Source organism: Bidens hawaiensis, unplaced genomic scaffold, assembly GCF_021521415.1.
Source record: "Bidens hawaiensis isolate Kalapana, Puna unplaced genomic scaffold, B.hawaiensis_p1.1 tig00001842_1, whole genome shotgun sequence".
In the NCBI taxonomy this organism is placed as follows: Eukaryota; Viridiplantae; Streptophyta; class Magnoliopsida; order Asterales; family Asteraceae; genus Bidens; species Bidens hawaiensis.
Genome location: NW_027491102.1, coordinates 2,767,067 through 2,790,671, shown reverse-complemented (window position 1 = coordinate 2,790,671; position 23,605 = coordinate 2,767,067). Strand labels below are relative to the sequence as shown.

Sequence of the window (23,605 nt, the reverse complement as noted above, 5' to 3'; positions counted from 1 at the left end):
TTTTATTCATGTCAAGTGTCCAAATCGTGTTGGTTTGTGTGCGGTTAGGTAATTAGGTATTTTGCTGTTTAGAGGCGTTTGGCATCAACTGTTTGTTTCAATTGGAATCAATTCGATTCATCTCAAAACCAGTAATGGTTTACTACATTATTGTAAATACAGCTTGGCTTCTTACAGTAGAGGTACTCAGTATTGTTTACCATAGAAAAGTTTCTTTACAACTCTTTCAATGCATAAAAGCTGTTGTATTTAACAAAAAAAAAAAAAAAAAATTTGTTTTAACCGGTTCGGATAATAACGGTATGCTTAACAATCTTGTTGAATTTTTAACAACACTTTTATTGAAATGTATATATGAATAAAAAGTCACAAACGTTATTATCTGGATTTTATAACATGTTATATTGTAATATTAGGATGCTGACAAAGGAAAACAATGTCACATTATACGAAAAAGAAAACCTAAACTGTGAGGCACCTGTTATGACATGTGCGTTCATTTATTGAATAAACGAACAACCTGCCAAACGGTTCACTGAACATTTGGTTCGTTTACAGCCCTTATACAATGCCAAACATCCCTACAAGCCGATAACTTGGTTCTTGTGTCCTAACACGTGGATTAGCATCTAAGTTAAGTGAATGAATACCAACATGATATTGATATGCAGGTGAAAAACAGGCAATGTTATGTGGTTTACTTCAGTTTTGGAACTTTTATGGGACGGGTGTTGCTTATACTGTTACAACCACGACTTGTATTAGGTAAAATTTCTTATAAGTGCATTTGAATCGATAGATTTCAATGCGTTTTGTTACCATAAACATTGCTTTTGTTGATACCAGTGCAATTCAAAGATCAAATTGTTACCACAACCAAGGACATGAGGCTTCTTGCGAGTACGGTGGTAATCTATATATGTTTTTGTTTGGAGTTGTGCAAATTGTTATGTCACAGATACCCGATTTCCATAGCATGATGTGGATATCTGTTGTTGCTGTCATGATGTCGTTTTGTTACGCATCTATTGGTTTTGGACTCGGTATAGCCAAAGTAATCGGTATGTATGTGTCAAATGGTTTAAATCTATATACTCCAGTTCCATTCAAACAGTTCCCAATAAAGATAAAATTTTAAACAGAAAATGCCAAAATGGTAAAATAGAAGGGGGCGTGTATGGAGCATCAGCCGTAAGCACACCCGTGAAACTACTGTTAACTTTTCAAGCTATCGGTGACGTGGCATTCGCGTATCCATATTCACTAGTTTTTCTTGAAATACAGGTTAGTAGACATAGTATTATAGTAAACAGTAATCCAAGTGTGAGAAAATTGACTAGAATAGTAAATATTAATATAAGAAATATTCTTGTGTTTTCTGTGTTTTAAGGATACTTTGAAGTCAACCCCACCAGAAAACAAGGTTATAAAAAGGCTTCTGTTGTTGCAATTCTAGTGACAACCTTCTTCTATCTCGGGTGTGGGTGTTTTGGGTATGCAGCTTTTGGTGACAATACACCAGGAAACCTGTTGACCGGTTTCGGGTTTTACGAACCTTACTGGCTCATTAACTTTGCTAATGCTTGCATCATCCTACATCTAATTGGAGGATATCAAGTAAACACACTAAAACACTTAATTCTTTTTTTGACTTTTCAGGTCAAATCTTAATTTTGACTTTCTTTTTTCATTATTTGTAATAACAGCTGTACAGTCAGCCGGTATACGCGTATGCAGAGAGGTGGTTAACAGAGAAGTTCCCAGACAGCATACTTTTGAAGAATACGGATCGTTTAAAGCTGCCATTTTTGCCAGATTTTGAGTTGAATTTATTCAGGTTATGTTTTAGAACTTTATACGTCGTATCAACGACTGGAATCGCGTTGGTGTTCCCTTATTTCAATGAAATATTGGGTCTGTTAGGGTCTTTAAATCTATGGCCATTAGCAATATATTTTCCTGTAGAAATGTACATTGTGCAAAGAAAGGTGCAAACTTGGAGCCGGAAATGGGTGGTTTTACAAATTTTCAGCAGTTTTCTGATGGTAATTTCGGTGGTGGCGTTTATCGGGTCAGTTGCAGGACTCATTGAAGCAAAGATAAGCTAATGACAAGCAGATGTGCAGAGTAGTAGATTTATAGGGAAATGTTTATTTATATCATGTCATACGCCATTAAGAAAAGTGTATATATATTCTAAGAATATTACAGTTTTTATCAGACTAGTTACCAGATCAAGCAAAATATGACGATGAAGATGATGTATCCGCCAACACCTACAAATATCAACCACGATTTTAGAAAAATACAAACACATTAAAAAAGACTTTTTTATGTTAAAACAACTAAATATAAGTGAATTATAATCTTGCCTCAAGTTGTTCTTCAGTGAAAGAATCTTTTTGCACACTCCAAGTATCTGCATGGGTTCGACGGAACTCGGCAACTGCTTTTGTAACAGTGGATTTAACAGGTGATGGCTCACCAACAAAACGGGCTAATAAGCTTGCGTGCTCGGGTAACCAGCTAAACGAAATATATAAAATCCAAAATTATTAGTCACACTTTTGATTAAAAAAAAAGTATCAGAAATGACAACTATAAAAAGGAAAAAAAATCAGTTATGTACCTAGGCATGTCATAAGGAACAGATAACACACAAGCAGCCAGAGCAAGAACACGACCGTGCTTGGAAGCCAAAGAAGAACTGCCACCTGAGCTTCTGTAATTGATCATAACAGTTAATAAACACACAAACATATATTTTAATGTGATGAAACAAGTGGAGACCTTTGTTTTCGCCTCGTTTGAAGCTTCATAGCTTCAGTATAAGCTCTTTCACAGAAATCCTTTGATAATACTCCATCCTCACCCTTCATTAGGCCAGCTAATACAGCTGCTGCATGCTCCCTTACCTGTACTAAACATCAAATCTAGAATCAAGTCGTACAGGATAATTATTATAGTTTCCATGATCAGTTATCTTTATTTAAAATGAAAACTTGCCTCTACTTGGTTATCTGTAAGAAGCTTCTCAACTGCTTTCCATATTTTCCGTTTCTCGTCATCAGTAAGAATGAACGTGTGCCTGTGAAAATTGAGTATTCAGAATGACGGTTCCAAAGGCATCAATAATTTGAAAAAAAAAAGCACATCTTAATCGATGATAAGGACATTAAATTTGGAAGAAAAAAGAACTGCATACCAGTACATAAAGGTCCTTAGAAAAGTCAAAGTTGCAGATCGGGTCCGCCAGTTAGGATCTTCTGCTAAAGATAGAAGAATCGATACCGCCTTTCTGAGATGATCATCTGTGAATATTCTCCATTTTAAAAGCCCAAAAGCTGCCTTGGCTAATATTGATAAATCTTTATTTGATGTTTCCTTCAAAATAACAAATATATCGTTATTAATATTTATTTTGTTCCTATTATTAGATATATATAATTACACACCTGCAACGAGATCACAGGGTAAAGAAACCCCACAAGAACATCCAGTAGGAATGCAGATCTCCCAGACTTCATTAACGAGATAACAAAATGGAACAACTACACAAAAAAGAAACCAGATATTACTAATACATGTATAAAACTAAAACAAAATAAGTTAATAAACATTATGATGTACCGTTTCCATCCATTGAACATCATCTGATGAGTTACTATCTGACCCCGAGAGTGTGTTTGTCTCTGCTAAATAATCCAAACTATCAGAAGGACTTGCATTCTGAATTGCTACTACAAGTTCTGATGCTTTTTTAAGTAAAATCTGGTCCCAACTACCAGCATACTTTCCAATTTGTGTATGTTTCCCATTCTCAAATGAATAATCTTTGTTAACGGATGAATGTAACCGAATATTTGAGCATAATACAGAAAGTGCAGTAGCAATTGCTTCCCTAACCTGTTGACATATAAGGCTGCTTTGGTCAAACTTATAGTCATAGTCAGAGTAACTAAGTACTTTTAGCCCAGTAAAAACAAATTCAATTTACAAATGTTCAGATTTAAGGTCAACTGATTTCCAAGTATAAGGTAAGAAAAAGGTCAACATGGTCAACGTTATAATATAAACAATAACTTCTAAAAAGTCATAAAAAAGTCAAAATGGTCAATGTTATCAAAAAGTTAACCTTAACTTGAAAAGTTCTGAAATTTAATGGTTTTCAGTTTGGGTGAAAAGTTGACCAAAATCGATTACCTTTATATCCAATTTTCTACCAAAAACAAGTCATAAAGTTGCAAAAAGATTATTATTAAATGTTAACTCACATGGGCAGTAGGATGACTCATATTATCCATCAACTCCTGCAACAGTTTATAATGGATCTGAATTTCTGATAAAGGCATTCTTGCAGGCGAGATTTCAATCAAAGCCACCGAAAGAAACGAGTAGCGTTTGGTAACAACCGTTGTGGTTACCGTGTGGGGCAACGGATTAACCAAACAATCCAAAATGTGTTGCCTTAAAAGTGGTATTTTTGTTCCATATTTACCCTTACCCGTAACCGCATATCGTATACAAGCAGCCCACTCAGGAACTGAGTCAACTGATGGTGCAAGAATAATATTCTCCAATTGGGCCATCATCCAATTATCCCATTCTTACACAAGCCCAATAACATCAGCATGCAACAAGCCCGCAAATGCCTCAGCAGCAACACACTGTTTGGATCTCTCTTTAGCATTGACAAACTCGTTTAAGGCAGTCTTTAGCGACAGTAGAACCACGGCACCACATTCTTGAACTAAACGTTTATATATACGCGCAAAACTTGGGTAAAAAGTATCAGTTGCGAATGAAGAAATCCATGTAGGTGTGCGGGGCCATGCAGATGAAAAAATAAAGTAGAAACGGGTGATTGATTTGTCTACAATGCTTTGAAATGATGAATTTCCATTATTGCCCCTGGAAGACGAGTTTTCGGTGTCGCTAATGATATGGACATTAGAGAGGCTTTCAAAAGTGTCAGTAAAGAATCGTTGTTCTTGAAATATGTTACTTAAAGTGCCTTCGAGTGACGATTTAGTATTTTCTTGTGAATTGACTGATGAAACTTTGTAAGTTGACTCTTTTAGTAACATATTTAGAGCAGAGATTGCTAGAATTCTTGCCTGTGGAAGTTGACTTTTCAAATTCGTTAAGAAATGACCAGCAGCCTCATTAAGAATCTTTGATGACAAATTGGGCTCGTCTCTAGATGACATTGCCAACAACAGTAGAACCCTGTTGGCCATCAAGTTATACCTACATGAAACAATTAAGCAAATTCAGCACAACTATACACACACATACATACATACATACATACATACATACATACATACATACATACATAGAAAAACATATATTGATAAGGGGAGTGTTCAAATCAGAACCAAGAAATATGTTGACAACTGCAAGTACAGCATAATCGTATCCCTTGCTTTAAGTGTTATACAGAAGACGATTACATAACCGCCTACCCACTATCTAATTAAATCATTACTGCACAACGTACAACTGTGCAAGTGCTTTATGCGGTTCTCGCAATTCTCAACATAAAACTGGTATTGAAAAGAATGCGTCCCTATATGCACATGCATATGTATATGAACGATCAAGTTATACCTCCAATGCAAGTTACTTGACTCAAAATTCACTGAACCAATCTCAGAAAGCAAAGCTGCAAAGTCTGTCCCAGAATGGTCTTCCAACTTCTTGAAAATGTTTCTAGAGACCCCCTCAAAATAGGCGTTGTACTTGAAAAAAAGCTGTTGATGTTGGCAAATAAGTAGTATAAGTCAGAAGATACAAACCATTGAAATATGCGATAAAACCATCTCTAGACATAATCATATACCTCAATGATAGCTTTCTGGGATTTTAAGGATTCATGCTGAGAACTGAAAGCAAAAAATGAAAAAAGAAATTAAATGTCACACGAATACCAGATTCAACAATAATATTCAAAACTTGAATAATCATATACACTTGCCTCAAAAGAATCCCAAGTAGGAAAGATGAGAGAGATTTTGGTTCCTGTATTTAAATAAAATCAAGTAAGCAAGAAAAATGGAAGGCACAACTTAAAAGTTTAACTCCTTGAAATATAATGAAAACTAACATACCAAATTAAGATGCTTGAGAACGGTTTGAGTTCCAACAACCGCACAAGAACCTAAAACAGTGTATTCTGATGAGCTTGGGCTTCTAAATTCTCAGTGAGTGTAAGCACACATTTTTCAATTAAGCATGGCCATCTTTTGATCAATTTCGCAAGTGATTTCCCAGCAAGCCTGAAGAAGACCAATATGTAAATTAGAATAACTTATTACACAGATGGTCCTTATGGTTTGATCCAAGTTACACCTTTGAGGTCTAAGTTCCAAATGTTGCAAGTTTAGGTTTTGTTGTAGCATGTTCATAAATTTTTCTGTTACCTTCTTATAAAATGACCATAATACCCTTTTATAACCTAAGGGCCATTCATGTAATTTAGCGTATTTTAACTACAGGGGCTATCTGTGTAACTTAAGAAAAGATAAGTTAAATTCAAACTTCTCAAAAAGTAAAAAAAAATAATAAATAAATAAATAACCCATCTTTCTCCTTTGCAGTCCCTGGATAGGTAATTACGAAAATATTCTTTTAAAAGTTCAAAGGGTATTTTGGTCAATTTACATGAATTTAACAGAAAAATTAACTGAAGCTAGTCTTAGATCCCAAACTTGTTACAAAATCAAAACCATAAAACCCAAACTTGCAACTCTTAGAACTTAGTAACCAAAGATGCGACTCTGGCGAAACCACAGGGACCATTTCTGTAATTAACTCAAATATAAAAACAGTTACATTAAGTTAAAACTAATTAAAAAAAATTATTAAAATACTTTTTTGGGTGTGTAGAAAACTAGAAAAGAACTCACTTGCGAACGGTATCATAACTATGAACGCATAGATTAAGAAGGTCGTTTACTAAAACATCCAAATTTTCTGAAGGAGAGGCGTTTTTACTTGTACGGTATAAGTTATAAGATGATTTTGATGTTCTCCATGTATTGTGCATGTATGCTTTGTCAATTAAGGCCCACCTTGGCCTGAAATGAAAGAAAAAAAAATATAAACTAAGAAAATATAGAATGATGCCATCGGTCAAAAGTGTTGGAATACCGTATGCCCGAGACACATAATTAGGTTAATGTGGCTAGTCGTGTTTGATCCAAGTCGGGTCATACCCAATAACGAGTTAGACACACACCAATTATGTATTTGTTGAGATAAGATCTATAAGACAAATACAGAACACGACACATTCAGAAAATCGGGTTTCTGAATATTTACTTGAAAGTGTTAAATAAATTAATTGGTTAATTTATTTATTCAAATAATTATTATTGGAATGATTATTTAACTATGTGTTCTTTTATAAAATGGTTTATAAAAGATGGGGTGTTTATATATTTTATAAAGTATAAAATAAATAATAAAAAAAAAAAAAAAATAATAATATATTTGGGGCCGGTTTTGGGTGGGCCCCACACCCCAATGTATTGGTCAAATCTTGTCATGTATTTGGTATAGATTGAGTATTATTTACTTAACCTAATACCTAACATCATGGATGGATGGATATGATGATAAAAAGATAATGATCAAGAATATAAGAGAACTTTCAAGTAACCAAAAAAAAAGCACCACCACTCTTTCTTTTTCTTTTCTTGTAATCGGCCAAAGAAAGGAAGAGGCTCGGGTCTCGGGTTTTTGGTGTTCAAGCTCCCTAACATAGCTCGGTGTGTGTTGGAGGCTCGGGGTATATTCCATTTGAGGATTTTCCTTTGAAAGTCTAGCATCAACATCATCATCTTCTTCAACATCAACTACAATCTTAAAGGGTTAAGAATGTAAGTGTTTATAGCTTTGATAGTTTAGCTTTTCCGTATCATTTGATCCTTGCTTCGGGTTTCTAATAAATAGATTATTGGTAATCTTAATACTTGCATGAACTAGGTTGTTCATGAACTTATCTTATATAAACTTGTAAGATATACATATATATAAACATATGGATAGATATGTTTAGTTTGTAAATATCACGCTTCCGCCTTAATTGTGACTAGTTAAATGGTTAACTAAGTGTTAATTATCCATAGAAACCCAACAAATGGCATCAAGAGCCGGGATACGGGAAACTAAGCTTCGGGTTTTCGGTTTTATATTTTTCCCCTTGAAAGATTTTATACAAAAATAAACATGCATGATTTTTTTTGTATTTAATCTTGTTATTATTTTGGCTTTGTTCAAAAAAAAAAAAAAATATATATAAAACCGGGTTAATGGGCCGAAGCCCATTTCGGGTGAAATTGGGCCGAAGCCCACTTGTTTTGGTTAATGGGCTAACCGAAAAAAAAAAAAAAAGGGAAAGAGTAAATGGGCCGAAGCCCATTTTTGGTTAAATGGGCCGAAGCCCATGAAACTTTCTATTGGGCCGAAGCCCATGTGTTTTGGACATATGGGCCGAAGCCCATAAACATGTTATTGGGTCAAGCCCAAATGGGTTGGGCTAGGCCCGATAAGGTCAAGGGGTTTTGGAATGGGTTCCTAAGACATAACGGGTTATGTTTGTTAAAACTAGACCGAGCCGTAGACCAAAATGGAATTTTGATTGTGGTTGATGTTGTGATTGTAGTTAATTATTCAAAGTTTCGGTTTGTAATAATTAATTAGGGGCTATTTTGTAATTATTTATTCATATGGGTATGTAATAAATAGATTATTTGTAATATCTTTATTTTATAGAAAAAATGTATTAGGACATTTGGTTTTGTAAAATTAAAGAAGATTGCAAAATTGGAAGTTTGGGCCTTATTGGGCCGGGTATGGTGATAATGGGTCTCACAAGCCCATTAAAGGGATTCAAGCCCAAATGGACCTAAGCCCACCCAATGAGCCCAAATGGAAGCTTATGGAAGCTAAGGCCCAAGTTCAAACCCAATGGATCACAACGAGGTTGAAGAAGATGCTCGAAGCATTTGGATGCGGGATCGAGTGGGAGCTACAACATCCATGTGTCATGTGTCCCTTAGGATTGGACCTAAGACACACACTTGTTTCGGCTAACAAGTGTGGTCTAAATTAGTGGCTCGTGTCTAGTATAATTATGTATGCTTGTTAATTGATTGTTTGATTGTGTGGTTGTTAGATATTAGGATATCAACTTCGTCACTTAGAATTAATTAAAGCATAAAACGGGTTCTAATAATTATCGGTAATTACGTGACACATAGTTTAATAAAATGGATTTATTAACTAGCCGTCTCACGCCCATAATAAAATGGTTTTATTATAAATTAGAATTTTGAAAATGATTTCAAAATAATCATGTTACTAAATGCATGTTAGAACATGATTTAGAGTTTTATAACTAGAATTATTAAAACTAAAATCCCTTTTTGAAATTAAGGATAACAAGTTAAACACCATCCTTTTGTATTAACGCTTAACATATTAGTAAGCTCTTAGTGGGAAAAAGGTCACCTAACCGCGTAGAGTAAATTAATATGTTGAGGTAATATTGGCATATAAATGGGAAAAAGGTCACCTAACCGTTTGCATGTTAATATTACAAGTTGATACAAGTAGGACGACTTAAATTAGAACCATGTGAAGAGGGTCACCCAAGCATGGGGTCTAATAGGTGTTGATGGGATAAACATGCCGACACGAAATATGATTTCGAACCGGTCCCATAAACTCTAGAAGTTGCAAAAGGGTTTGCAATTGTTATGAATAACTACCTTGATAAACCGACAATGGGAAAAAGGTCACCTAACCGGAGTCGGGTTTATCGTTGGATTCTAGATTTTAATTATTAATTATATTTGGTATATATATAAAAGGGTATTAATAATTAAAATATGTAAAACGCTAAAATGAACTTAATTAAAATTCTGCAGATGGCCGCACACGTCGACGACAACATAATCCCTAACGTCCAAAACGTATCTCTCCGATCTATTCTCGCTAAAGACCGTCTTAACCACAATAACTTTTCGGATTGGTTCCGAAACTTAAGGATTGTTCTAAAACAAGAAAAATTATATCATGTTTTGGAAACACCTATCCCCAACGAACCGGAAGAGGGAACTGAGGTCGAATACATGAATTGGGTCAAACACACGGAAGATTCCATTCAAGTGTCATGCCTCATGTTGGCGACTATGGTTCCCGAAATCCAAAAGGATTTCGAAAACCATAATGCGTACGACATGATTACTCAACTTAAGGAAATGTTCCTTAAGCAATCGAGGGTTGAAAGGTTCGAAACGGTTCGAGCCTTGCATGCATGTAGAATGGATGATAATCAACCAGTTTCAACTTATGTACTTAAGATGAAAAGTTACATTGATCGCCTCGCCAAGCTCAATTGTCCCATCTCAAAAGAGTTAGCAACGGATTTGATCCTTAACTCTTTGTCGAAAAGGTTCGACACATTCGTGTTAAATTATAACATGAACGGGTGGGACAAAAACATTGGAGAACTTCACTCGATGCTTAAAACAGCCGAGGCGAGTATGGGTAAAAGGGTTTTACCCGTGTTTGCGATCAATGAAGGTAGATCCAAGATTCGATCTCAGCCCAATCCTAAGGCTAAGGTAGCAAAAAGGAAGGGTCCTCCTGTGCATCTTAAGGGTAAGGGCAAATCACCGGTTATGGCAAAGAAACAAAAGGTTATGGAACCGAGGGGTCATAAGGATGATCCTTGTTTTGGTTGTGGGGAGACCGGACATTGGAAACGCAATTGCCCGGTCTACCTAAAGGAGCTAAGAGACAAGAGGAATGCGGGGCATACCTCGGGTAATGTCTTTATGATTAATATTGAGCTAAATCTTATTTCTTCTAACACATGGGTATTGGATACCGGATGTGGAACTCATATTTGCAATTGGTTGCAGGGGTTCAAAAGGAATGAAGACTTAAAGAAGGGCGAAGTGAGTCTTTTCATGGGCAACGGTGCAAGGGTGCACGTAGTCGCTAGAGGAGACTTCACTTTATCGCTTCCAAGTGGTTTGGAAGTTGTTTTGAGAAATGTTTTGTATGCTCCTAGTTTGACTAGGAACATTATTTCTGTGCACCTTCTTAGACAATGTAACTTTGACTTTAAATTTGTAAAATCAGAAATGCATGTATCATCTAATGGTATATTTTATTTTAAAGCTGTACCAAACAACGGTATTTATGAATTGGTTCATGACAATACCTTAAATAGCTCATTATATCAAACTTCCACTAAAAGACTCAAAAAGGATTTGAGTGATTCCTACATTTGGCATTGTCGTCTTGGACACATAAACAAGAATCGTGTAAATACTCTCCAAAAGAATGGTCTTTTGAAAACAAATGAGTTAGGTTCGTTTGATGAGTGTGAATCTTGTATTCAAGGCAAGATGACCAAAGAGCCTTTCAAAGGTACAAATGAAAGGGCTAAGGACTTGTTGGGTATCATACATACGGATGTATGCGGACCCTTCAAGCCAACTAGTAGGAATAGTGAAAGGTACTTCATTACCTTTACCGACGATTTTAGTCGATATGGGTATGTGTATCTAATGAAACACAAACATGAAGCCTTTGAAATGTTCAAGGAATTTCAAAATGAAGTACAAAATCAGCTCGACCGAACAATCAAGGTACTCCGCTCCGATAGAGGAGGCGAATACCTAAGTGATGCTTTTCAAAGTCATCTTAGAGATTGTGGAATTATTTCACAGCTCACCCCTCCTGGTACTCCTCAACATAACGGAGTATCCGAGAGGAGGAATCGAACACTGTTGGACATGGTTCGATCAATGATGGCACGAAGCTCACTACCACCATCATTTTGGGGATATGCGCTACTTACAGCGGCTCGTATTTTGAATATGGCCCCGACCAAAAAGGTGGATCGAATACCCTATGAAGTGTGGCATGGAAAGGTTCCATCCTTTTCATATTTAAGGGTATGGGGATGCATAGTTTATGTTAAACGTGACACCCCAAATAAGCTTGAGGCTCGATCCATCAGGTGTATCTTCATAGGATACCCAAAGGATGATATAGGATATATATTCTATGATCCTAGTGAACAAAAGGTGTTTGTTTCACGCAAAGGATACTTCTTAGAAACTAAGTTCCTTATGGAAGGACCTAGTGAAAAGAGAGTGGAACTTGAAGAGGTTCAAGAATCACTGGATGATACACAGTTGGTCGATACTAGCTTTCAACACGAGGATGTTGAAGGTGATCAAATGGTTGATCATACACACGTTGCTCGCAGATCTAATAGGATTAGTCGACCTCCCAAGAAATATGGATTTCTTGTGGATGATTGCTACTTGGTCGATTCGGATGAACCGATCTCCTACAAAGATGCTATGTCACAACCTGATTGTGACAAGTGGCTTGAAGCCATGAGCGCCGAGATGCAATCCATGCACGATAACCAAGTTTGGGAATTGGTTGATCGTCCACTTAACTCCAAAATGGTTGGATGTAAGTGGGTCTTCAAGAAGAAGACCGATATGCATGGAAATTTAGATACTTACAAAGCTCGACTTGTCGCAAAAGGTTTCACGCAAACTCAAGGTATTGATTATGATGAAACCTTCTCGCCGGTTGCGATGCTTAAGTCGATCAGGATATTATTTGCCATTGCAGCTCATTTTGATTATGAGATATGGCAAATGGATGTCAAGACCGCTTTTCTAAATGGATATCTTGAGGAAGATGTCCATATGGTTCAGCCTGAAGGTTTTGTCGATCCATCTAATCCTGATAAAGTATGTAAGTTAAGGAAATCAATCTACGGGTTGAAACAAGCATCACGGATGTGGAATCATCGTTTTAATGAAGAAATCAAAGCGTTTGGTTTCGTCCAAAACGGTGATGAGGCGTGTGTGTATAAATGGGCTAGTGGGAGTATAATCATGTTCCTTATTTTGTATGTCGATGATATACTTTTATTTGGAAATGATATACCAAGTATGGAAAGCGTTAAAACGTGGTTAAGTAGTCGTTTCTCAATTAAGGATCTTGGAGAAGCGACATATATCTTGGGAATAAAGGTCTATAGGGATAGAAAAAGGAAATTGATCGGACTTAATCAAAGTGCATACATTGATAAAATCCTAAAAAGGTTCAGGATGGAAAACTCTAAGAAAGGTTTGGTACCTATTCCTAGAGGAACCGTGTTAAGCTCATCCCAAAGTCCTAGCTCTAAGGAAGAGCAGGATAGGATGAAGCATGTTCCTTATGCTTCGGCAATAGGATCTATTATGTATGCAATGATGTGCACTAGACCGGACGTCTCGTATGCTTTAAGCATAACGAGTAGATACCAGCACAACCCAGGTGACAGTCATTGGATGGCTGTCAAGAATATATTAAAGTACCTTAGAAGGACTAAGGATATGTTTTTAATATATGGGTCTGGTGAGGAGGAACTCGTCGTAAAGGGTTACGTGGATGCGAGTTTCCAAACTGACCGAGATGATTCTCGATCACAGTCGGGATATGTCTTCATTTTGAATGGAGGCGCTGTCTCTTGGAAGAGTTCGAAGCAGGATGTTGTCGCGTTATCCACTACAGAATCTGAGTACATCGCCGCTTCAATGGCAGCCCAAGAGGCTGCATGGATGAAAAAGTTCATCATGGATCTAGGGATTATCTCTACCATTCAGGAGCCCCTAGAGATATTCTGTGACAATGAAGGTGCTATTGCACAGATCAAGGAGCCTCGTGCTCATCAGAAAACGAGGCACATTGAGCGCAGATTCAACTACATAAGGGATGAAGTTGAAAAGAGAAAGATATGTATTCATAAAGTTCATACCGATCAAAATATTGCGGACCCACTCACGAAGCTCCTCGATAGGCCAAAGCATGAGGGTCATGTTTGTGCATTAGGACTTCGGTATTCTAGTGAGTGGATTTAATCTGTATTTAGTGTTTGTATAAGAACGAATGTAATGGGTATCTCATGAAAATTAATTATGTTTTAATTATTCAATGAGTTATGTTCTATATTTGCATGTTTAATCCATGAATGACTTATGTTGTTCTAAACGTCCGTAGTCGATCATACTTGTGGGAACAAGTATGAAGTTAAGACTATTATGAACCCGGATTGGTTGATATTCATGTGATGAATATAGGGCATAGGTTTGCCACCAAGGTTCATAGATATTTGTGGGATACAAATATTGGACATGATCCGCTCTCAAGGATCACTGCATGGAGTTAGTGCAATTGATCATAAGTAATCCTTGAGTAAAGGCGAGTATCATTGTGTCCTTTGACCTGAGATGCATATCGGATCTGGTTTTTCATCAAGTCTGATATCTTGACTCTATTCTTTGTTATTTCGGTAACACGATGACGTGTAAGAAAGAGCTCAGATATTATATGAGATGTCAACGAGGATGTATGCAGTCAAGATGGGATTTGTTCCTCTTATGTGTTGAGAGTTTAGATGTCTAAGGCCTGTTAAGTTGAATCGTTGAGAGAATGATCACTCTGTGTCTCTTCGATTTGACAGGACATCTAGTAACAAAGGGATGTAGTGATAAGACTTACCTATATCATATCAAGTATGGACTTGAAGGGGATGATGTTATTGAATGGCACTTAGTCAAACACACTAGGGGTGGTGACCTGTTGTTAGGCGGTATTCACCATTAGCTTTAACTTCTTATGAGTCACGTGCAAGTGGGAGATTGTTGGAATACCGTATGCCCGAGACACATAATTAGGTTAATGTGGCTAGTCGTGTTTGATCCAAGTCGGGTCATACCCAATAACGAGTTAGACACACACCAATTATGTATTTGTTGAGATAAGATCTATAAGACAAATACAGAACACGACACATTCAGAAAATCGGGTTTCTGAATATTTACTTGAAAGTGTTAAATAAATTAATTGGTTAATTTATTTATTCAAATAATTATTATTGGAATGATTATTTAACTATGTGTTCTTTTATAAAATGGATTATAAAAGATGGGGTGTTTATATATTTTATAAAGTATAAAATAAATAATAAAAAAAAAAAAAAAAAAAAAAAAAATAATATATTTGGGGCCGGTTTTGGGTGGGCCCCACACCCCAATGTATTGGTCAAATCTTGTCATGTATTTGGTATAGATTGAGTATTATTTACTTAACCTAATACCTAACATCATGGATGGATGGATATGATGATAAAAAGATAATGATCAAGAATATAAGAGAACTTTCAAGTAACCAAAAAAAAAGCACCACCACTCTTTCTTTTTCTTTTCTTGTAATCGGCCAAAGAAAGGAAGAGGCTCGGGTCTCGGGTTTTTGGTGTTCAAGCTCCCTAACATAGCTCGGTGTGTGTTGGAGGCTCGGGGTATATTCCATTTGAGGATTTTCCTTTGAAAGTCTAGCATCAACATCATCATCTTCTTCAACATCAACTACAATCTTAAAGGGTTAAGAATGTAAGTGTTTATAGCTTTGATAGTTTAGCTTTTCCGTATCATTTGATCCTTGCTTCGGGTTTCTAATAAATAGATTATTGGTAATCTTAATACTTGCATGAACTAGGTTGTTCATGAACTTATCTTATATAAACTTGTAAGATATACATATATATAAACATATGGATAGATATGTTTAGTTTGTAAATATCACGCTTCCGCCTTAATTGTGACTAGTTAAATGGTTAACTAAGTGTTAATTATCCATAGAAACCCAACAAAAAGTATGTCAGTACGTATGTATTTAAGAAAGTTTACCTTTTGTTTCCTTTAGAGTTAAATGGCACAATAAAGTTAATAGGAGGTTCTTTAATGGCAACAGATTCTACCTTCCAAGCCTGCCTATGCTTATTCCACTCTTCAAATTCACCACTTCCTGTACAGCAAATTGGTCAATTATAACAAAAGATACAAATGTATATACTATAAAATCTTATAACAATTTCTCTTTTAAGACTTTTTAAATATTGACATAAAATACCCAACCAATTTAATATATGACATAAAACACATTTATAAAATAAAGTAAAAAAATTGGGTGAAATGGGTCAACTCAAGAACCCAACGGATTGATACGAACGCAACCCGTTTAGCTAAACAGGTTTGACCAGAAACTGACCCGAACCCGTCTATACGAAACTCAAACCTGGGAATTTCGTGTTAGTTTCATGTCGTGTCAGAAATTCACACTCCTGGTGTCATTTATGATCACAGAAACTTATATTATATTAGTGATAAGCTATTATTTCGAGCAAATGATTTGTGCGGTTTTATGCACTAAAATAGGCTTTTGACCTGTTTTAACCACTTGTCCAGTTCACTTTTAAGCTATTGTTTTATTTGTTTGACCCATCATACGTGAAAATAATATGGTTGGAGTGTACATTACCATAGTTCCCCAAAGCCTCGATAATGCGAATGAGGAGTAACAAAAGAATGCTGTCATCTGAATTTTTCTCAAGCAAGTATCTGTAACCCATGCGGACATATAACTATGAGATGAAAAAAAAAAGAAAGAAAATACAATAAATGGTAAATGGAGGACATAATTCTTTACTTGGAGGCTACATGGATGACATCAGCAGCTTTTTCACGCAACCCAGTTCTACCAACAATTGGCCCCGTTGCTCCAGCAATTAAGAAAGGTGGATCTTCAACTTTCCCATTTTTGAAAGATGGTATAAAATCAGGCAAACATGACAAAACACCTCGTAACGAAGAATCTATTCGTAAAAGAGTCACTTTCAAGTGATCTTTTTCACTTCCTGTGCAACGTTACAAATGGAAATCCATATAGTTTTATATATTTTCAAAAACAAGATATTAATACTTTAACAAGAATTTAGTCATTGAGGTCAACCTGGATCAGAGTGAATATTATCTTGAGATATTTTCAGAAGCTCCTCTAAAGCTGATTCCAGATGCAGGTTTAGGAGCTCATTAGCAAATTGAATTTCTTCAGCGCTAGGGATATGCCACGTGGGCCCTGTAAGCACTTCATCATTTGAAAAATCTTTACTACTAATCCATTCCTCCAGTGGGGTCATTGAAGAATGGTGTGAATCAGACCTGTGAAGTCAAACAGCATATCATCAAAAACTGTGTTATTGAGACACTCACATTGTAATAGAAACTCATTCAATCTTAGTGATATGATAAATTAAACTTACTTGTACTGATCAACAGGATAGTAAAGAATCAGACATCCAAGTAGGGCCCGCAGAATTTGATCTCCAGCTATGTTAACCTGTCAAATTATGAATTTTTTTTAAAAAAATATGAAAATCTTTAATCCCAAGAACCATAAATTAGGGGTGTGCACGAAACCGAAATAACTGAAACGTAACCAAACCCAACAGAAAACCAATGATTTGGCTTTAAGCTTTTAAAAAATTGTTTTCTCTGTTCGGTTTCGGTTTTGTTGTCAATTAAAAACTGCAAAAACCCCGACTTTAAGTCATTTATAATTTATAAGAAATTAATAAATGGTGTAGACCAAAAATTTAGTTCTAAATTTGTAATTATCAATCAATCAATCACCAGTTGTACAATTTAGACCCAACTTCCAGGCCCAAATCCATTATGTACAATTTTTTTGCCCAAAATTTTCAAGCCTAAACCGTAAAACTGAAAAACCAAAACCGAACGAACCCATTGTAAAAAAACGAAAAACTGAAACAGGACAGTTTTCATAAACCCAGAAAATGACTCAAACAGACCATGCACAACCATAAATCCAAGAGATTTATAAAACCTTCCAAGATGGGGATTCAAAGGCAGAATTTATGGCCTCCTTAAACTGATCCTTGTAATTGAGAACTGAATGACCACCATAAGTGATTGCAATTGACAGCACCTTCAACTGGTACTCTACTGATGTTTCTAGGGCTGGAGAAAGTGTCAATCTTGCCTAAAAATATTCATTATAAATATTAAAATTAAGTATCAACACAAGATGAATGTCAAGCATACGACAAATTATTAAAAGAATTACAAATCAAAAACCTTATTCAAAGATTGGCTGGTGAAATTTCCACTTCCACCCAAACCTGTGAGAGGACTTCCTTTGAAAGCTAATATAATAGAAGATAAAAGAGGTTCAACAACTTGATTAACCGCCAATTCTGGATTTGAATGTATGCAAGCACAACACAGCAGCCCAACTTCAGTAATAGCTCCCGGTAGAATATTTGTTTTCAAAAACTTGGAAATTTTTTTAATAGCCTATTCAGTAAAAATAAATAAAATATTTATAATGGAACAAATTATCTTTTAGTCCAGATAAGCAAGATTATGATTATACCTGGTTGTACAAGGATCTTGAAAGCCTTCCGAATAATATTTCCAACATGCAGAAATATTGAGAGCCATCCTCAACTAAGAATGTTCCGGATGTGGCAGGTGAGTGAGCATCTTCATTTGTGCAGCATGTCATCATTTTCTTTAATGAATTACCAAAAACTAAACTTAGGAGCAAAAGTCAAAAGTTCCAAATTGGAAGAGCTAAACATGTAAATAGGGTACTCACAAAACACTAATAGGTTCCAAGTGTTGTAACAAAGAAAAAAGGCAGCATAGAAACTCATCAAGCCATTCTGAGATCTGTTCTGCAGGCATGAATGGCAAATTATCCTTATCGTCATCATCCAATGTTGTCATCTGAATCGGCATTTCAGTTAAATGAATATATTTTCAAAAAAATTGGCAACTTTTTAATATTATGCATTAATGTTTGTAATTACGTTGGAAAATATGGAGGCGATGAGTTGCATAGTTGCTAAGGTTTTGGGTGGATCATTGGCATCCATCCCGAGCAATGCATTGTTCAAAGATATCATCAAAAGATCACGAAACATATCAGCATCATTAACATCATCTATTTCCAATTTTGAAGCAGATAATGACTTCAAAAATAATGATCGCCCAGAAAACGCCACTGACGTTACAGCTGTCTTCAATTGATGTGTTGCTGTCATCAAACCAGATAAAAACCAGCAAGAGTAAAACTTCAATCACACAACCACTGGATACAGCACCTGGGGTTAGTGGTGGCAATTTCAACCCATTTGCATTTTGAATTGTGTTATCTCAAATGGGTCAGATGGGTGAACGTTAAAAATTTAGATAAAAATGAGAGAGGTCAAATGGGTCGACTTGTCAAAGTCAACGTACTGAAGATATATGTTGTTGACAAAAATATGTTTAATTGGTAAGCCCAGCCCAACCTGTTTGGGTTGACTTGGGCTTTATTATTTCAAACGGGTCGTCAGATGGGTGAACATTTTAAAGTTAGCTTAAAGAGAAAGAGGTCAAACAGGACAACTAATTGAAGAAATATGTTACATTTTGACAAAATATGTTGAAAGGTAAGCCCAGTCCAGCCTGACCCATTTGGATCCATTTACATTTTAGGTTTATTTGGTTGTATTATCTCAAACGGGTCAGATGGGTGAGTGTTTAAAAGTTAGCTAAAAAGATAAATAGCTCAAACGGGTCACCTTGATCAAAGTCAATTCTTGTATATGATGTTATAATTTGACAAAATTTGTTGAATAGGTAAGCCCAGCCCAGCCTAACCCGTTTGGACCCGTCGTCCAACCCGTTTACATTTTGGGTTAATTTGGGTTTGATCATCTCAAACGAGTCAAATGGGTGAGTTAGCTAAAAAGACAAAGAGGTCAAATGGTTCGACTTGGTCAAAGTCAGCTTACTGAAATATGTTACAATTTGATAAAATATGTTGAATATGTAAATGTAATTCCAGCCCAGCCTCACCGGTTTGGACCCGTTTACAGTTTTGTTTGGTTTGGGTTGTAGTATCTCAAACGGGTCATTTGGGTGAACATTAAAAAGTTAGCAAAAAGGGGAAAGGTCAAACAGGTCAATTTGGTCAAAGTCAACTTGCAGAAAAATATGTTATTGTTTCTCTAACCGTTTCTAACGCCATATGAAAACGAGACACCAAAAAGGGGAGAACCAAAGCGGGCTCCACATAAGACAAAATAGAAGTTGCTGATGCAACTGTTTCAGAAAGGTCTTCATTTTTGTTGTATTGACCACGATCAATTAATTTCAGAACAGTCCTCACAAAAGATTCCCTTTCTGGTTATGGTAGGGTCTGAGGAGGGTAAGATGTAGACAGCCTTACCTCTACCCCATAGGGATAGAGAGGCTGCTTCCGGTGAGACCCCCGGCTCGATAGTAGTTTTGCATCAAGCCTTGGACATAAGGCACATAACACTCAATCATCGGGAAACCAGCTGATCGGTGCATGTCTTTCGGCTATCAACGCCACCACATGATGCCTGATTAACCTTCCGCCACTTTTAACGTTATTTTCACGAGGTTAGTAAAATAACGTCAAAATTAGTGCAATTTCACTTTTGCCCACCCAAGGGTTCACACATATATACATTATATGCGCGCACCGCAAGCAGGGCGTAAAAGATTCCCTTTCTGGTTGACCTAAACAGAATCCAATCTGTTCATTGCTATCCGGATTCCTATACAAACACATTTTTACATATAAAGTCAGACAATTAATAGAAAAAAAAAGACGCCAAAAAGTGGATGGAAATTCTTACTCTTTTCTCTCGTTGCAAACGATTTCTAAAGGTATACACCAAGTGAAACAAAAATCTCTCTAGTGATTTTGTCCAATGACCACCATTAGAAGGATGATAATATCTGCAATAAAATTCAAACATTTAGATACACAAACTATGATCACAAATTAATAGAAACTGCACGTAACAAAGTAACAAAATCTATAAATTAGAAAACAAACTGTTCTAAGAGGTTGACCAATTTGTCAAAGTGTTGTTGAGCCGAGCTACCAGGCCTTAACAAGTAAACCTGCATTAACAAAAAAAAAATCTGTTTAATGACCAAATATAAATTAAAAAACACATTTTTATCACTTGCATATTAATCTTACAATTGATTTGCAATTGCTCTAGCTGGAGTTTTTGATTTATTGAAAAACAGGAAACTTGTATTTTCCGGGACATCAATGGAAAAAGGGTAGGCCCCACCGCCACTTGCCATACATGATTATAATACCATTACAATCTTTTTTATTTAATTATAGTCAAACATGTTGAAAGTACCTCAAACATGTTGAGAAACCGACTAAATATTTCAGGTTAAAGATCCTCCCAGTTCTTGAATTTGTAGTTTTTAATAACACGAGCCATAATAGCAGCCCATTGGCTGTTCCAAAACTTGCAATTTGATATAGAATCCAATTGAAAAATACACGCGTCAATCCACTCACTGTCATGACAAAAGAATGTTTTTAAACAGCTTCAGTATTTAATAAATAAAATAATAGAATACACATAGACATGTAACAAGCCAAACGTTCAGCAACTCGTTCGCTTACGTTGGTTCATTTAATAAATAAACGAACATGAACACATGTCTCGTTTGTTCATTTATGTTTGTGAACACTCGTTCTCCTATTTTCATTTGCTTCCTCATTTATGTTCGTTTGTTCATGTAAGTTCTCACTAATACACTCATTTAGATTTTTTAGGAACATTAAATTTTAGTTTAGTTTTAAAATCTTTTTAGTCCCGATACATTGTTCACATTTACATTAAATTAGCTCAGTTATGCTCATTCATCTATGTTCAATTACGCTCGCTCGTTTACGTTCGTGAATCGTACGTTAACTGTTTCACGGACGAACATGAACAATCACGAACATGTTAATTTCTTAGCGAACAAGCACAAACAAGAAAACCACATTCGTTTAATTTTTCATGTTCGGTTAAATTTAAATGAACAAATACTAACATACTCTGTTCATGTTCATTGGGTTCGTTTAAATAAACATATATAAAACCATAAATACCATGAATAGAAGTCCCGATTATTAACATTTGTAGGAAGAAAAAGGAAGGCTCACAAATCCCGAACCTTCAAAAGCGGAGTTATGCCATGGATTTTCAAGTAAAGATCTGAAACTCAATTTCATTCAATTTCATTACACAAAGTAGTATTACTTTAGTTATTTTTAGTTAGCATTATGAAGTTCAAAATTTTACCTAAATTCAGACCATATCTCATTCGCAGAACCTGGAGGGAAGAATCTTCTGCAAGAACGAACAAGAGATGTGACTGCTTCAAAATGTCTTCGTCTTATCCTAAATCCCTCGGGTCCTGTATTTCTGAACATACACACAATAAAAATAATCAAGATAAAACAATTTGTCCCCGTTTATATAATTGAAGTGTGTTTGAGTCATATGATATATTACCTTGTAAAGTGTGTTTGAACCAAAGTATTATAGAACGGACGCCAGTTGACTTTCAAAGTCAACTTCTTGTGAAAACTATTAAGCAAGTACGCAAGAAGATTTCCCCATCTCACCTAATCATTTACAACAGGATTAAAATTCAGTATATAAATGAATTAACATATTCTTGGTGACATGAAAGAATATTGACCTGAACATAAAGCTTGTCTTGTGATGCATTAAACACTTGCAGCCCAAATTCCACAAGAGCAGTAACATCTTCCAGTGATACTTCACTTTTCGCCTCAATGAACCTGCATGATTCATAATAGCGTTGTATAACAAATAAGTGTCAGTATTCAAATCGGACTCTAAAAACTCCAAATTCGATTCGAATTCCTTGTTTATATTCAGTTTTTAAACATTCAAATTCGATCTGAATATAGTATTCGAATACGAGTTTGTGATTTTCAATTAGATTTGATTTGACATTTGAATTCAAATTATGCATTAAATTTTTATTTTATATACGCACACACGCTTTTGTATCTTATTTGAAGTTCATTTAACTTGTTACTTCATTTAATGATTTGTAATTTGATTTTGACTTCCAGAACAATTTGTTCAGTGCGCAAATCGGACTCGAAAAACTTGAAATTCGATTCGGCTAAATTGGAGCTCAAGAATTGAATTTACTCGATTTCGACTAATCTGAGTATTCGAAATTCGTTGAACAGATATTTAACCTAATTTTTAGAATATTCTATCTATCTGTCTATCTATTTCAATGAAGGATCTAACCGTTGTCAAAATTTGAATTTATTACAGAACTAGCAGTTATCCTATTAAGGTAAAACATCAATAATACATCAAAATTTCAATAAAACATTCATCAATTTCAACAAACACGCCAAAAAAACAAGTAAACGATCAAAACTTGCGGTAAAAATCGATTCGGTTCAATAATAATTGAATTTATTCGAAATTCGAATTCAGCTTCAGCATTTAAAAATTCTAATAACTCAATTAATTCTGAGCAGTGAAAATTGGATTCGTGGATGTTTAACCTGATATTTAGAATATTCTATCTATTTCAATGAGCAATCTAAACTGTTGTCAAAATTTGAATTCATTAGATAACCAGCAACAGTTAGCCTCTTAAGGTAAACAGTCTATCAATTTCAACAGACAAGCACACAGTAAAAAATTGGCGGTAAAATGAAGTATAAAGGAGCATGCGATGGCAGTAAGTTGCAGATGTCGAATTAAGAGTGTAATAATAATTAGAGGTTACATTACATGTGGATGAGTGAAATATATTTGAGTGTGGAGTGAGGA

The 23,605-nt window shown here is 35.5% G+C and overlaps 2 pseudogenes across 2 annotated transcripts; one reads left to right on the top strand and one right to left on the bottom strand.

Annotated features, from left to right (window-relative positions):
- Positions 1-417: 417 nt before the first annotated feature.
- Positions 418-2,361, top strand: LOC143598113 (putative amino acid permease 7; annotated as a pseudogene). Its single transcript, XR_013147052.1, has 6 exons — positions 418-490; positions 672-758; positions 847-908; positions 976-1,284; positions 1,391-1,617; positions 1,707-2,361. The product of XR_013147052.1 is annotated as a putative amino acid permease 7 (transcript).
- LOC143598103 (proteasome activator subunit 4-like) lies at positions 2,140-22,598 on the bottom strand (annotated as a pseudogene). The gene is made up of 34 exons (XR_013147049.1): positions 22,479-22,598; positions 22,289-22,401; positions 22,076-22,198; positions 21,883-21,988; positions 21,134-21,299; positions 20,934-21,095; positions 20,812-20,879; positions 20,609-20,711; positions 20,282-20,306; positions 19,958-20,174; positions 18,767-19,001; positions 18,549-18,683; positions 18,328-18,465; positions 18,030-18,248; positions 17,779-17,934; positions 17,195-17,271; positions 16,885-17,093; positions 16,582-16,789; positions 16,414-16,493; positions 15,783-15,900; positions 6,912-7,082; positions 6,114-6,281; positions 5,981-6,024; positions 5,846-5,888; positions 5,614-5,756; positions 4,275-5,250; positions 3,631-3,906; positions 3,456-3,551; positions 3,206-3,384; positions 3,007-3,088; positions 2,791-2,915; positions 2,630-2,722; positions 2,373-2,526; positions 2,140-2,276 (listed from the first exon to the last, which is right to left on the bottom strand). The product of XR_013147049.1 is annotated as a proteasome activator subunit 4-like (transcript).
- Between the last annotated feature and the right edge of the window lie 1,007 nt (positions 22,599-23,605).